The following is a 15,605-nucleotide window of genomic DNA, read 5'->3' as shown; positions in this document are numbered from 1 at the left end:
GTGAGATGAATTGAGTGTGTGTGTGTGTGTGTGTGTGTGTAATTGAGTGACGTTGCCTCCATGGGGAGCTGAGGATTGGACTGCCAGTTCTAGATGCAGTTTTCACGTCCTAATTGAAGTTGGTCTTTTGAAGTAATTAAGATAAGGGTGTGGAGACAAAATAATTGGTATTATGCGACAGTAATTAAGCCATGCTGTTTTTTTTCTGCCTTAATTCAACAGCGTCGGCTTTTCTTCACAAACAATGCAGCCGTCTGCAGCTGTTGTGTTGACTCGGCACTTTGCTTTCATCTCTGTTTGTGTGTTTTAACCACGGCCCTCAGATCACCTTACTGACCACACCACAAGTTGAGTTCAACTGTACAAAAAAAAACACAAAAGTAACACACACACAAATTCACCCGCTCATGACCAGGTTAGAAAAGCAAAAACTGATGTAATTAAATCCAATTACACCACTCCCAAACCCCCACTGGCTGGAGCCTGAGACATTTATATAGTCTGCATGGAGTGTGTGTGTGTGTGTGTGTACTGTACTTATAATTCTCCATGGGTAGCAAACATCTTTGCTGCAAACTGCACGGCTCAGAAAACACCACTTTAAGCTAATGGTAACCCCTCTTAACCCAGCAACAATATGTAATTTCTCATTGTTCACAAGAAACTGGACACCCTCCCTTCACACACACACACACCCACCACACATGCACCACACACACACACATTGTTTTAGCCTTCCTGATATTGAGCGTCTCCACAGGAAAAGCTACTTTAACACATCGGCCAATTTCTGAAGAGACTAATCTTACAATGTGTGTGTCTCTCACATATTTACATAGTATAATTCATGAGACATCAAACACACACACACACACACTCTCACTTGTGGGAAATGTGTACATGTATGCACACTTTTAAACTGGCCTTGAATTCAGAGGCAGACATGAACAAAAGCAACATCTTAAATGGTGTGTGTGTTTATTGTATGTGTCATTATTATGTCTGTGTGTGTCTGTGTGCATGTGCACATGCACTTTTTAGTGTTGGCAAAACGTCAGCCAGCCAGCCTAATCCTGCCACCCCCCCACCCCCCCCTCCCATCCCTGAGCTTGGCCACAACTAAAACAGGTAATACACACTGTCTCCTGCTGAATGCAGTCGGCAACCAAAACCAAACTGTGTGTGTGTGTTATGGGTGCTCACAGCTATTTTGGAGAGGGATGCTATGGCTAAATAAGAGGGAACATCTCACAACAATGCAGGTGCCACCAACAGTCTTGGGCGCTGTCCAATGTGGTGGCTGTTTGTGTGTGTGTGTGTGTTGTCGTCTCTCCATGTGTGACGTAGCTGTGGTTAAAAGCAGGAGTTGTCAGTGAAGTTAATAAAGGCTTCTGTAGCAGCATCTTCCTCTGGTGGTTTGACCCCCCCCACCCTACCCCTTTTCCTCGTTCTCTGCTTCCCTATTTTGTGGATGTTCACATTTAGTGTATTCGTGTGTGTGTGTGTTTCAATGTGTGTATGTGACATGCATCAACACCTGGTCACCGGTTTTGGAGCCGCAAAGAGTTTCTCTTTCTCACTTTTTTTTGGTTCCCCTCACCTGCACCTCAAGTTTCTGACTGTATTTCAGTGTCTGCAGGGAAACGCTTCAAGTTAAAGTCACAGTCAGGCAAAGGAGAATTTTAGGAAACCTGATAAATGATAATTGCAAATTATTAAGTTGTTGAGCACATTTTATAACAAATATTTTAAAATATATGCTGGAAGAAAAATACAAAATGTGGAAATATGTCTGTATTTCTCCAAAAGATACAGACAGTATCACCTGATGTGTCTGTAAATGCACAATAAAATCACATATGCAGACACAGAGATACATATACATTTAAAATATTTATGTGTATTATTATAAATAACTGTACATTACAAATTGCATTCGTTTTTCAGGAGAGTGTTGCAGGTTGCGTCTCTAAACTCTTAGCAGTGTCCCACCCACTAATGTGTTCAGTAGTTAGACTTCTGCTGTGTTGTTGTACGTGGGGACCTCATCCACAGTATTAATCCTGCAGAGGTTCCTAATATCATATACAGTAGATGCCTTCTCTGTGATTTGGGGTTAGGGTTTTTTTTGAGATGTGTTCACTGCTCCTGCTTCAGCTTTCAGACTGCAGTCAGACAGTGTGTGTGTTCAGGGACGCTCAATTTACCAGCAGTTCTGGAAGCCGGACTTAGACGTACTTGTCTCTAGAAGAGCTGCAGCTTTATTGTTTATTGCAGCTTTATTGCCATGCCACACTTATAACTCATACAACATTACAGCAAGCAGTAAGAAGCATTTTGCTCTTTCAACAGGGTTAATAGTTATTTTGTGCAAATGTGCAACACAAAACATAGAAATTATCTTTGAAGTAACTGTGATAATCATAACAAATATTACATAATCTGATGCTCTATCATCAGTATTGTCACTCTCTGTGTGTGTTCAGGGGTCAAATGCCGACTGACCTTGTGAATTATGGTTCCATATAAATGCATATTTGTTTGCATGATCCAAAGTATCTGTGCTATATGAACTGATAATCACAGCAGTGTTTTTAACATTTTACATGCTGCTTTTATAGGTCTCTGTTCTGTTGAACTGAGTCATTCACACACTCTGCAGACATTACGTACACATTGACACCATAAAAGTGTCAGTTTACCCGAACCTGCTCACCTTATCAGTCAGTATATCTTCCTCTGCTTTTCTCCCTCCAGGCTTCGGTTTGGTCGACCAAATTACCACACAGAAGCACTTGTGACTGCCACTAATGAGCGCAGATTACCCCCCTTAAACTACTCCTTGCTGCCTGCTTCTGACCTTTTTCCAATTCTGACATATCTAGACAAGTAGCAACAGTGTGCAAAAAAATAAAATAAAAATGCAGCCCTACCCACCTCTACCAGCTTTCCACTAATTAAAGCAGGCCAAATCAGACTGTTGAGTAACTATAATGAGAACCACAGAATCCTGGAGTGAGTGAGTCATGCTGTCACGATAATGCAGCTTATTAGTGGATCATATGTCACTGCATAATTGCCATTGTCCACACCAGGGTGTACACTACATTGAGAATCAGGTCTACCATTAACAGGAAGTGACTGTGGCTTTCTATTTATCCAAGTATGGGCAAAGCAGTGAAGGTGGTGGTGGTGGTGAGGGCTGACCAGATCGCCTGATCTACTGGGGTCGACGCACTAGTGAATGAGTGTTAGGGCAGAACAGCAATGACGCAGCATCACCTCCCGACCACCTCCTTCCAGACTCTGGTTCCACGATGGTGTCTTTTTTCAACATGGCAGCACCTGAAAGTGAGATACTTTGGCTTCACTTTTGTTCAGTTGGCAAAGGCAGAACCACGCTGCCCCTCTGTTATACAGGTAAATGCTTCAGTGCAATGCCTGTGATCCTAAAATTAACGTTTTTCCCCAATGGAGGCTGCCAGGTTTGATAACATATAATGGCAGAAAAGGATTCAGTACCTGGATTTGTGTGCACTCTTCCATATTTCTATGTACTTAACACAATATCTTCCTTCATAAGCATGCACTAATACTCTCTTTGCTCTCCTGAGTTTGTTTGAAATTAGTAGTGAGAAGGCTGTTCTGTGGAGAGGACAGTCGGAGGGCATACAGTACATGAAGTGACAATGTCAAAATATCAACATCTTTTTTTTCCTTGTTCTCTTTCTTGTACCTCTGGGTCCCAGCGTGTGGGGAATGAAGAAATAACAGCACCAGTTAATTCCCCCTCTGAAAGGTGCGACATGTTGAAATGTAATGACTTGGCTTGCTGAACTGAAACCGAACACTGCTTTAAACCACAGAGGTGTCGTGGATGGGAGCCGAGAGAGAAAAGGGGCACGGAGGCAAAGGTTTCTTATCCAAATTAATACAGAGCCTCGCCTTTCATCAAAGCCTTTATTGAGTAATATAGACTGTTCCAACTCACAATGGCTCTTTCAACACTCTCTTGGCAAAAGACTGCTGCAGAATCATGTCCCCCATTTTTTTATTCACTCCAAACATTTTCCTTATTTCGTACTTCTATCTTGGAGCTGCTATTCATCTATTCCCCTCGCATCTCGCCTTTCCGGAGCCATCTTTTCACGGCCCCTTCATTGACAGTCTCCCACTCCACCACCTCCCCTGGTCACCGGGGAGCTCATTCTTAGTTGCACAAAAAACGTCCGTCACGGATTGCCTTCCTCCCGTCCGCCTGTGAATTAGCTGTGTGATTACACTGAGCTGGTGGGGTAAAGCCTGTGGTTGGATTAGGGGCTGCACGGGCTAAGGGCCCCTGATTGGAGAAGCCCAGCAGAGTACAGACAGACCGACCGACAGACAGCTGAAAGCGCTAACAGGCTAACTAGCCGCAGAGGAGAGGCGAGGCGAGATCTGCGTGGCATGCAGTTGTCGCTTTGGCACATCACACTGATACTGGCTGCAGGGAAAGGCCAGCCAGATGGAGCGTGTGCCAGGAAGCTACAGAGAGGACAGTGTTTGGGCTTTGGGTTGTTATTTTTGGTTTTGGATGAATGAGACCGGGGGGTGGGGGGGCTGACATTAAGTTAAGTGGAACGAGATCCTTCTGAGCAGTGAAGTTTGTCGGACAAATTGTCATTGTTTATGCCCCGTCATCTTCAAATGTCAAGTAGCTTCATAAAATAAACAGCTGGTTCTTTGCACATCGGTCACCGATGAAGCTCAGAAAAATGCAGACACAATGCTTTAAAATGTGTCTGCTGCTGCTGTAATGAGGATGATGCTACACATCCTGCTGTCTTTGACTATTAACTCCTTAAAACCAGTATATCAGACTGGACAAACAAAGCACCAACACTGTATTCACTGGTATTAGCAGCAAGAAACATGCAAATTCTCGTAACTTCAACTATTTTCTACCTCTGTTCCTGCACTGGTATGCCATTTGAAAGTAAAACCACCAGAATCAATTGACAAAAACAATAATTTTATCTTGAATCAATTTTATCTTGAATCAATCATTAAAATGCAAAATTGCCTACCAAAGCAGCTACAAACTCTGTTGCTAACCAATTTGTCTTTAGCATGGGGATGCTCGTGTCTATATACTACAGGCCAGATCCAGTTCACATTTTTTTGACTTTGCTAAGCAGTTTTAAGACTAAAACTCTAAAACAAACTCTAAAAACAAAATGCAACTGTGAGAAAACACAGGACCTTTACAAGTGTCATGGTGATGTCTATTGTTCCTGGAGTATTCTGTGAAAATGTGCCAGAATTGTGTAAAGGTTGTGTTTGTTTACTATATATTCTGCAGGATGACCTGGTTAAAATGTGTTATTCTGATCTGCTAGTGTTCTTTAAAGTGTCGGTAAAATCTTCTAAATCATTTCAGAGCAGAGAATGAAGGCCTTGCTTTTCTCTTTCATGAGTATGTGCATATCTTACATGTCGAATGTCTCTGAAATAAGATTTACAGCTGTTGGAAGATTCAAAGAGCTTCTACGTGCGCTGCCACTCCTTTAGTGTTGCCTCACTCTATTGTTTGTTACAGAGAGTGAAGCCTTGTCTTCAGTCTGTGAGAAAAGAAAAGGACCCACCGCCACCTCCACCTGCTCTGCCTTCACACTTACACCCATTTCTATTTTTATGTATCTGGACCATAAATTAAGGAGAGAAATGTGTGGGCCAACACAAACAGAGTGGCCGCTGACATCCTTGAAATGCGTTTTATACCAAATCATCAAATAAAGGGGTCGGGGAACGAAAACCTACGCTGACCTGTCTGACCTTGGCCGAGAAAAAAAAAAGGAAAGGAGGGAGGGAGGGGAACTACAGAAGAAGAAGAAAGGGAGGACAAAAAAAATTGATGGTGATAGAAGGCTGCAAAGCAATAGCCACAAAATCATCCCTTTAACATCAAGGGCAACAGCGATTATTAAGCTTTCCACTGCTTTGGCAGCATAGTTAAGTCTGTGTAGAAGTACAATAAAGATAGGGAATTATGACTGAGATGTATTCCTGCCTGCTGAGAATGGGTATCAGTGAGGAGTCCATTTGAAAGCTGCGTTCATTACCTTACGCAATTTGATTTTTGTGAAATCTAAGCAGAATTTTTAATGGTATGCCACACTGCTCAATAATTCCACTGATAAGAGGCAGGGAGAATGGGAGTGCAATGGCCTGTGTAAATCTGTGACTGAAGACATTGCGGTTATCGCTCTCCCTCTCGCCGCCATCCCCATCCCTCCTTCTCTCTGTACTCATCCCTCTCTCTCTCTCTCTCTCTCTCTCTCACCACACCTCATCCTTCGCTTTTGGCGTTTCATAGCAACACACTGGCCCATATGTGCCATCCTTTTTACCTCCACGAAGCGGCAGCTTTCTGATCGATTGTCAAGCAGGTTTAAATGCTTTTTAATCTCGTCTCCTGCTTCTTGTTGTCCTTTTTAATAATAAAAAAACCAACAACAGATAAAAGCAGGCTTCATTAAAAGGTCAGGCTTTGATTATGTGTTGTTGTGGCGGAGTTTTTGCAGAGAGGTATATCAGTGCCCATCAGGCCCTTTCATTACACTCCTATACTAATAATGTTAAAAAACACACACACACGCGTAGAAAAAGATAAGACCCCCCCATTTAAAAGCGGATGCATTATTTAACACAGCAGCTAATGGCCCAGATTGTCCTGTAACAATTGAATAACATCGGCAGATAACGGCGAGCCTTTGCTCTGCACCTTTTAAAGAATGGCCCTGTGAAACCGTAGATAGTGGCCTCGCACAGAAGAGAAGCAAGAGGAGGAGGAGGAGGAGGAGGAGGAGGAGGAGGCCACAAAACACTGCACCATCAGAAAATAAGATCACCGTCAGAGGTCCAGACCAGAGAAGAAGAAAAAGAAGGAAAGGGGGGGCAGAAATCAATAACATGTTGGTCAGTATTAATCTGGCATCAATATAGCCAGTATCTTTTACTTTTCATGGTAATGGCTCCAGTGATCTCCTAAAGTGCCTCTCAAGTGCTTAGAGGGTTACCGATAGCATCTTATCAGGGCCGAAGGAAAGCACTGGCCAAGGAGAGGAGGAACAGGAGGTGTAAGGGGGGGTAGTACCAACAGGGTCCTGGGCCAGTTTGAGGAGGGGTAGAAGTGCGTGTGTGTTTGTGTGAAGCCTTTCACTTAACCTCTGATAGATGAGAAAACCCAGATGACCAATAACAGACCTGATCAATAGAAATTCACGTTTTATTTTCATCCATCCTGCACTTGGAATAAAAGGCTTTGAAAGTACTCACAGTGTTTATGATGATTTTAAACTGACTTAAAAGCTGATGCTGTTTTCAAATCTTCAGATTCATGGTAGCATTTGTTTAAATTGAGATTACCACTCCATCAACAAGTCTCTCCCTTTAAAGGCTGATGTGTATTTCTTTGATTAGCTTTATAACAAAGGTATTTATGGTACATAAGCTTTACATAAGCTGATGAGCTTATACCCATGAACTGGATAGTTGAAACAGTTTAGCAGCTGTCAGTGAACATCTGAGTGTCAGATGGCTAAAGCAACTTTCATAACATTAACATGCAAAAGTTTAATTATTGTCTGTGAAAGAAGCTTTTAGCCAAGCTGAGCTATGCTACGACATTAAAGTAAATGTATTTATTTTGTTTTCTACAAATAAAAATTCTATCCATGTCCATAAACGTCTGTGCACAGCTAACACATCACACTATGAGAAACAACCACAAAAGGCCTGTGTGACTGCACACATGCTGCACTGTTACTGTGAGTGTTACAGGATGTAAAGACAACCAAAACTGGACATGTAAGGCACACATGGAACACCTACTCCAAGCACTAACAGACTAGAGTCAAATATAAATATCTAATAAATGAACCTTTTCTAAGAAACAACTCACTCTAAGATTTTTGTTGACTGCTTTTCAGACCGACCCATCAGGTCGCCTAATGAGAATACAATTAAAGCGATCATCCCAGGAGAATTGTCTGGAAATGCACCATTTAAAATCATCTTGTAATTACAGCATGTGTAATTACGACTTAAAGTCCCCACTGGATGCTCAAAGTGTTGCTCTTATTTACCCGCAGACTTTACTAAGTCAAACATTCAGCATTACAGATACCACAAGTTCCCTTTCAGTTATTTATTTCTGAGTGCTGCAGCTGTTTTAGCATGTGGAGCTGACAGAAGTACCTGCCAGAGATGATTCTGATGCCAGTCTTCTCATCTGTTGTTTGGCAAGATGACTAATGGCTGTTTATTCTTACAGGAAGGTGAATTTAAAGCGTTCTTTTGAGATCTGCAGTGAGGGATTCTTGGCCCCAGCGGTGGGCTTTGACTGGCTGTGTTACATGATTTTCTTTCTCCCTCCTCCTTCACTCCCTCCACCACCACCACCCCTCCACCTGCAAAATGGCACCCCAGTCAGACCAGTGCTCCAGACTGAGGTGGGATACTGATGCCTGGTGGATGTGGTCCACCCTGCAGGGTGTACCAGGGATTCCTTGAGGGAGAGAGGCGGGGCAGATATAAACTCTGTGTGTGTGTGTGTGTGTTTGTGTGCCAGGCATTGGCAGCATGCCCTACTCACTGATCCTGTTGGATGCCTTCCATTGGCCCTCTTCCCTTTAACTCCCCCATTCCTCCCTCTCTCCCTCTCCTGCTCTCTCTCTCTGTTCTTCTTCTCTCTTTTTATTTCAGCGTTTAAAGGCAAGAGTGAATGTTCCGTCAACTCTGCATGTAATATGATGAAAAAACTAAAGAAAAGGATGCAATTAAAACACCACTTAGCGTCAGTTGTGCCTTTTCTGGGGTTCAAAAACAGGAAACATCGGTGACAAAGTTAATGCTGGAGTCTCCTCTCTGAGGTTTGGCCATTAGGAATGACTCCTAGCTTTTCTTTTGTCTCTTACACAGCCAGCTGAAAGACATCTGAGTATATCTAATGAAATGTTTTAAATCTCCCATATAAACTATTTGGGATTATCCACTATCTTTACAAATAGAGCTGATTATCCCATTAAGCTGAACTCTTACTATAAATAGTTTTTAATGCCGATGTAGATTTGTGGGGTCGGAGCGGAGGGGTGGAGGGGATAAGTGTTTCTAGCCATGTTTTTTATTATTATTATTATTATTTGATGCCCCTTCCTCCCTCTCTAATGACACACACACCCTCTCTCTCTCACACACACACACACATTTGCGCCCGTGGTCCTTTTCTGTAGACTGTGAATGTTCTACACTAATACCATTCTCCAAATGTCAGAATGGGGAGAGCATAAAAACCTCGGCTTTATGATTTTATTTTTCACCTCCAGAGAAAAAAAAAAGTCCAGGAGAGGGTTTCTTTTATTCCGTCTCCTTCCTCCACCTCTCTACTGTCTGCTGCGTGCAGTCTCTCTATTCCTGCTTCATTCCATTCCATTTATTCATATTCAACAGTCAATCATTTTCTGAAAAAAAGAGAGAGAGAGAGAGTGAGGGAGGAAGGCAGAGAGAGAGAGGGAGAGAGAAATCCGGAGATTGCAGATGGAAGTGGTATTTTTTTCTTCATGTTCTTATCCTTCCGCATTTGAACCGGCGATGTGGAAAAGCGCTAGGAGCACCGCTTTACATAGCAGCCTCCCTCTCATCAAAAGCCGCCAATCGGGCCTAAATCAGCATGCAAAATGCCACTCAACCCTGTAGCCTTTATTAAAGTTTGCAGGGACTCAATTTGAGATAGCGATCGTTCCTATTAAAAAGCCAAATGTAAGATAGTTTTTTTATATAAATCTCAGGGTGGAATGGAATTGTTAATCAGCATAGGCTGATGTGATTTCTCTGTCACAAATCCTGCCCAGGGCTCAGCGGCACACCAGCTTTACCGTAACTTCGGGCTTAGCAGTCGCCACGGAAACCGGGGGGGGGGGGGGGGGGGGGGGGGGGTATAGGGGAGGTGGTGGTGGTGGATTCGGGTGTATGTATGTGTGTGTGTGTATATGGTGTGAGGGGGTGTAGGTCGGATGGTTATGGTGGTAGTGGTGGTGGTAGTGGGGATCGGCTTAGCGCAGCCCCCCCTCCAACCCCCAGCAGCAGCAGCCTCCATCAGCAGGCTGACTTGATGAGAAGGGAGCTGATAACAAAGCTTGATTGGATTTGAGGGAAAGTGCTGGTAGACTGTGTTTTATTTATTTATAAACTGACTTATTTAAGCGATCTCTGACCTGTGGCTTTTAGAAAACGGCGTCACCTTACTTTGCAAGTCAGGAAAGATGTTGTAAAAAAAGAAAAAGAAGCTGTTGAGCACTTTGACCCGAGTGCTGGGGTTGTCAGAGTGCTTGTCCCCCCCCCCCACACTTCTTTATTTTTGCCCCCACTGTCACTCTTGGCCTGCCTCCTGCCTGGCACAGCTTTCTGTTTGTGGGGTGAGCTGCGGACCCTTGCCCCCCCTCCTCCCTCAGACCTTGTGATTCTTTGGATCGGTATCGGTCCATGCTAACAGAGCTGCACAAGGACTTAACCTCACACACACACACATGTGGGAGTGGATTAAAGAGAATATACACAATGAGGAGTGAATTGCATGCCATGATGTCAGCTCCTCTTATCCAATTTTAGGCATAGCCAGAAAGAGGTCGTCCTATTGGTAGATAGGATGCTAAACAAATGAACGGACAACATGATCCCATGATGCATTGCTGGGTTGCACGGGGAGCACATGTGCCAATGTATGCACTGCGTTTGCAATCATAATTTGACAACCCTGTGCATTAACAGAGCTGCCGTCTGGCCGATCTTCTCAGGCTTTCAGTAATCAAAAGTGATTTTAATGGTGAGAAGCATGTGTGGACTGTAATCTAACACCACAGACCAGGAGATAGTAAAGACTTAGTTTGAAGCATCAGGACATCATCATGAAGAAGTTTGAGGGTTTGTAAACCCAACGTAAGCAGGAGTCATGAGAAGATATGACCTGGAAAAGGTACAAGCTCTATTACAGCGATGGTGTTGTCCGGGTCAACAAAGAGCTTAAGAGTTTAAGAGTGTTTGTAATGATGCACATTCCCTGCTTTTGTCTCTTGTCTGTGTTATTGTAGTCTGTGGTTTGGATTAGCAGCTCTCTAACCTGGCATGGAGTCAGTAGCCGTCTCTGTCTGATGATGTCACAAAGCTCTTAGCTGATGGTTATCTGCCGGTTTGGCTGAGCCTGCCGAGTTTGGCTTAGTTGCAGAGTCTTGTGGTGTTGTTAGCAGGCTTGTGGTGCACGGGCTGGTGATTGCATTCACCGCGCTGCCATTGGACACATTATCAAGAGGAGTGATTGGAGAGATTGCAAACCAACGGACCATTTGGCAAAGGTCAAGACTGAACTAAACAATCCCAGGTCTCACTATGATGTTCAAAACGAGAAACCAATGCTGCTGCAGAGATGGAGTTAAACGGTGTCCTGAGGGGACAACATGGCTCAAAGATATATTTCATCATCTCTTAGCAACACAAGGACAAAATGAAACAACATGGGAAAGAACAACAGGATTAACGCTTCATCTTTCCCCTTCCAAATCTGTTGTGTTATCTGATGAGGCATATATATGTAACAAGTTACATTTACAAATGAAATAGCTGGTAATGAGAATACAGTTACATCCTCCAAGATATTATAGAAATGAGTTACTCAGAAATGTAATAAAAATAGTTGTAGTTTTACTTTCTGGTGAAAATATTACAGCAACTCCATCACCTAGCTAAGCTGGTCTAGCTAACAAACCAAAACCATCAGTTTACAACAGAAAGCATATGTAAGGTACTTTTCCCAATTATTTCCATCACATACCTTGTAGATTACCATTCAGCCACCTCTGAAATGTAGGTTTAATGCCTCCCGCTCGCTCACAAGCTATCTACTTAACTGAGTTGCTAGCTGCCTGCAGATCAGCCTGTTGTATCCCTAGCTTGTTAGGAAAAGTCTAGCTACCAAACCAAAGAAAGCAAAGAACAACCAAACTGCAACATAGGATGTGTAGTAATTGATATTTTTTAAGTCTGTTAGTCTGTGGTCTAGATACTTGCTGGTCAAGCTGCAACTCTAGAAAGCTACCTACTTAGCTGAATTACTTCAGTCACACACTTTTTAGGGCAGCAAAATCTCCCAGCACTCTAGGCCCCATTCACACTGGAGAAAGTCAATCCAGCTAGAGTAGGATTGTATCTTGATAGCCTTTAAGCTGGATATATTCAGACCTATTTTCAAATCTGGCTATCACACAAGCGTGTCCGCACTCAATCCGGCTTGTTTGTTGTCCTCCAAACCGCTAGGTGGCGCCTCGTAATATACAGAGTCCGTTGAGGCCGCGGTATGCGTGCGCGCATGCATCGTGTGTATTTTTTGTCCTGTGTCACTTGTTCCTTCGTTTTTTTTCGGTTTAAAAAGCAGTTTATTCCTTTGTAGCCCTGTCAAAAATAAACTTGGGGCAAAGCTGTCGTAGTTTGATGGCTGTTTACATACGTTTTTTGTGACACGGACACTGTCCCTGTGAACCCGAAGTATGTCATCGCTAGCCGGATTCGCTAGCTGCATTTGCATTCAGACCTGAGCCACATTTGAGCCAATCCAGCTAGATCTACCTCCGAGAGGTGGATTGAAATCAATCCAGATATATCCAGATTCTTGTTCAGACTCAGAAAAAAACTATCCGGATTTATCCAGATACGGCCCAAATCCTGCTCTAGCTGGATTGATTTCCCCACTGTGAACGGGACCAAACTCCTACCTACATGAAGCTACTGTTTCTAGCTTGGTCAACCTGTTAGCATACTTGCTAGGTAAGTCTAGGTAACAAACAAACTATCTGGTGGAGAATGGCCAGTTATATGACATATTTTGGTGACGTTTTGAATGTAATTCAAAATGTAAGTGGAATGAAGGCTGAAATTTATCATGTGCCAAATGCCATGTTGGATTTAAAGTTTATAAACTTTAACGCAAATCATGTGATATTCTATTTATCCTTTGTCACTTTGGCATGATAGGTGCCTAAACCATACTTTACCTTTTGTGCATGATTGTAAAGCAAAGAAAATGAAAATCAATACTTCAAACCAATACACAGTGTGTGGCTCATGTGTTTTCTCTCAATGCAGAGCTGTTTTTTTTTACTGCAGCTCTACATTAACAGACTGACAACAGAGCCATACGTCTAAAACGTGTCATATTAATTTCCTCTCAGCGTGAACACCGTGAAGGGTTACCAGAGAGCAGACTGTATTAGTATCAGCACAGCAGGCTGAGCATCCCGCACAGCGCAGCACAGGGCTAGAGGACAATCTTTTGTCTCCGGTCTGAGGCGGAACACACGTACACACTTTTTCAAAATGGCAGCCAGACAAACATACATTGCTTTTGGGAGTGTTGTTGCAGTATATTTCCTCCTCTCTCTCCTCTGTATGATATGTTTACCAAATACCTGTTTAGAATGCGGCGGTGGCTGTGCCACGCGCTCCCCTCTACTCCCCGAGGATGCTCGGCGGTAAATGGCGGTATTATTTGTCAGCTCTGGCAGTGTCTTGAGGCTGCTTCAGAGAGATACAAGGAGGCAACTGATAAGGAGAGCATCAGAAGGGCAGTTAATTGCCTCCAGTCTCCGGGAGCTGGGGAATATTTAAAATCTATGGGATTAAAGACAGATTAAAAACTGCAGAAGCAGTGGGCCCAATGGCGCTTAAAGATTGCAATCAGCAAGGGTAATGGCGGAGAAGAAGGAGGGGAGAGAGAGAAAGAGAGAGAGAGAGAGAGGAAGGGAGGGGAGAAAAAAAAACACTGAACAAATGCGGCGGTGGCGGCTGTGGGGTGAGGAGGCGGAGGAGGAGGAGGGTGAAAAAAAAATGACAGATAGGAAATTCAGATCCGCTCCTAATGCCCAGGGTTCCATCTTGTAAGCACGATTCATCTACGTGTAAATCGTTTTTTCTTTTTCTTTTTTTTTTTCCTCCCCTCCTCATCCGAGGCCTGCTTTGCTAGCATTGCTGCTGCTTCTCTGGTGCTTTGCTAGGCGGCACCTTATCGGTCCATCAGTGAATTAAAAGCGCTTCTCCCTGTGAGGATTAAGGGAGTTGATTGAAGACGGTACGAAAACTAGCTAATAAGTCGAAAATGTCAGAAGGGCACTCAATCCAAACTGTGTACTTTTTTTTTTATAACGCTGACGAGAAAGGGGGTGGGGGGCAAGATGGGAGGAGGGAACAGGGGCTGACTAAGGAGAATAAGGCAAACTGGAATCCTGGTTTTCTGCCTTTCTGTTGCGATTCTGCGTGTAAAATTAGCAACAAGAACAAAAAAAGACCGGGCAGCTTCTTTGACCGTAATCTGGAGAAATTCCACCCTTCCAGCACAATTTGTGTCAGAGGAGAGCGCTATAATGTTATCATTAGCGATATTAATGACATCCGAAGCTTATCGGAGGAAATCTGAAGGCATCACAAATTACAGAAGAAAGAAAAACATGGGCCACATGCACTGATATGTCTCTGTTTGGGTTAAAGAGGACAAGATGTGCCGTATCCTGAATTGTTTTCCCACCTTATCAGAAGCCCACTCACTTAATCCTGTTAATGACTACATGAGATACTTAAGGTATCGTCTCCAAAATCAGCTCCACATATCAGCAAAAATAATCTGCAGCAGTTTTTTTTTCTTTATAATCCATTTTTTTCCTGCTCTCACACTCCTCCCTTTCTGTCTGCAGTCTTTCGTTGAAAGATTAGCCTTATAAATTATGCATTGGTGGGTAGTGGGGGTAATCCGAGGCAGAGATAGAATCGCCAGAGTGTTGAAGGGGGCATCGAAGAGGCAGCGCCACCATCATAAATATGAAACAGATGTTGGGTGACATTTTAAAAAGTGAATCCAATCCCCTCCTCTGCTGCGTCTGGTGTTTTATATGGAGAGAAGAACCTGACATCCATTGCCTTCTGTCACTCTCCCTCACTCACCACTTCTTTTCCAACTCTCTCTCTCTCTTTCTTTTGCCATAATCCTGTGGAACCAGCGATGCATAGATTATACTCCGCCTTTATTCAGCATGTGTCTTATTGCTGTGATTGAGCCAAGGAAAACCTCTAAATGCCAGCTCCATCAATGACATCTGAAATGGCATCTAATCTAGCCTGATTAAAGTCTATTTTAAAACATAAATGATGCTTTAAGAAGGTGGGAGAAAACACATGTGGGCGTGTGAATGCAGGGGTTATGTAAATGTAAGATGTGTCTGATACGAGGAGATGTTATGATTGCATCTGAGCAGCCATTCAAAAAGGAGCTACAGCATCGACAATGCTCCCCTAATGTGTTTGGATGGGCGGCGTGCTCGTGGCGTACGGGTGCGATTGTTCTGCGGGCTGGCAGCGGCCCTGAGGACTCCTCGCCGGTGTCTTTCATGGCAGAATGAGAAAAAACGCCACAATGAAGATCGTCCTTCTCATCCCGCTTTGTCTCGTCTCCTCTGCCACTTTTCATAACGGCCTCAACTCCATTCTGCCGCCTTTCCATAAAGGCTCCTGTTGTTGCCGCGCATTGTCAC

Source organism: Parambassis ranga, chromosome 2 (assembly GCF_900634625.1).
Source record: "Parambassis ranga chromosome 2, fParRan2.1, whole genome shotgun sequence".
Classification (NCBI taxonomy): domain Eukaryota; kingdom Metazoa; phylum Chordata; class Actinopteri; family Ambassidae; genus Parambassis; species Parambassis ranga.
This window is presented reverse-complemented; position numbering follows the sequence as displayed.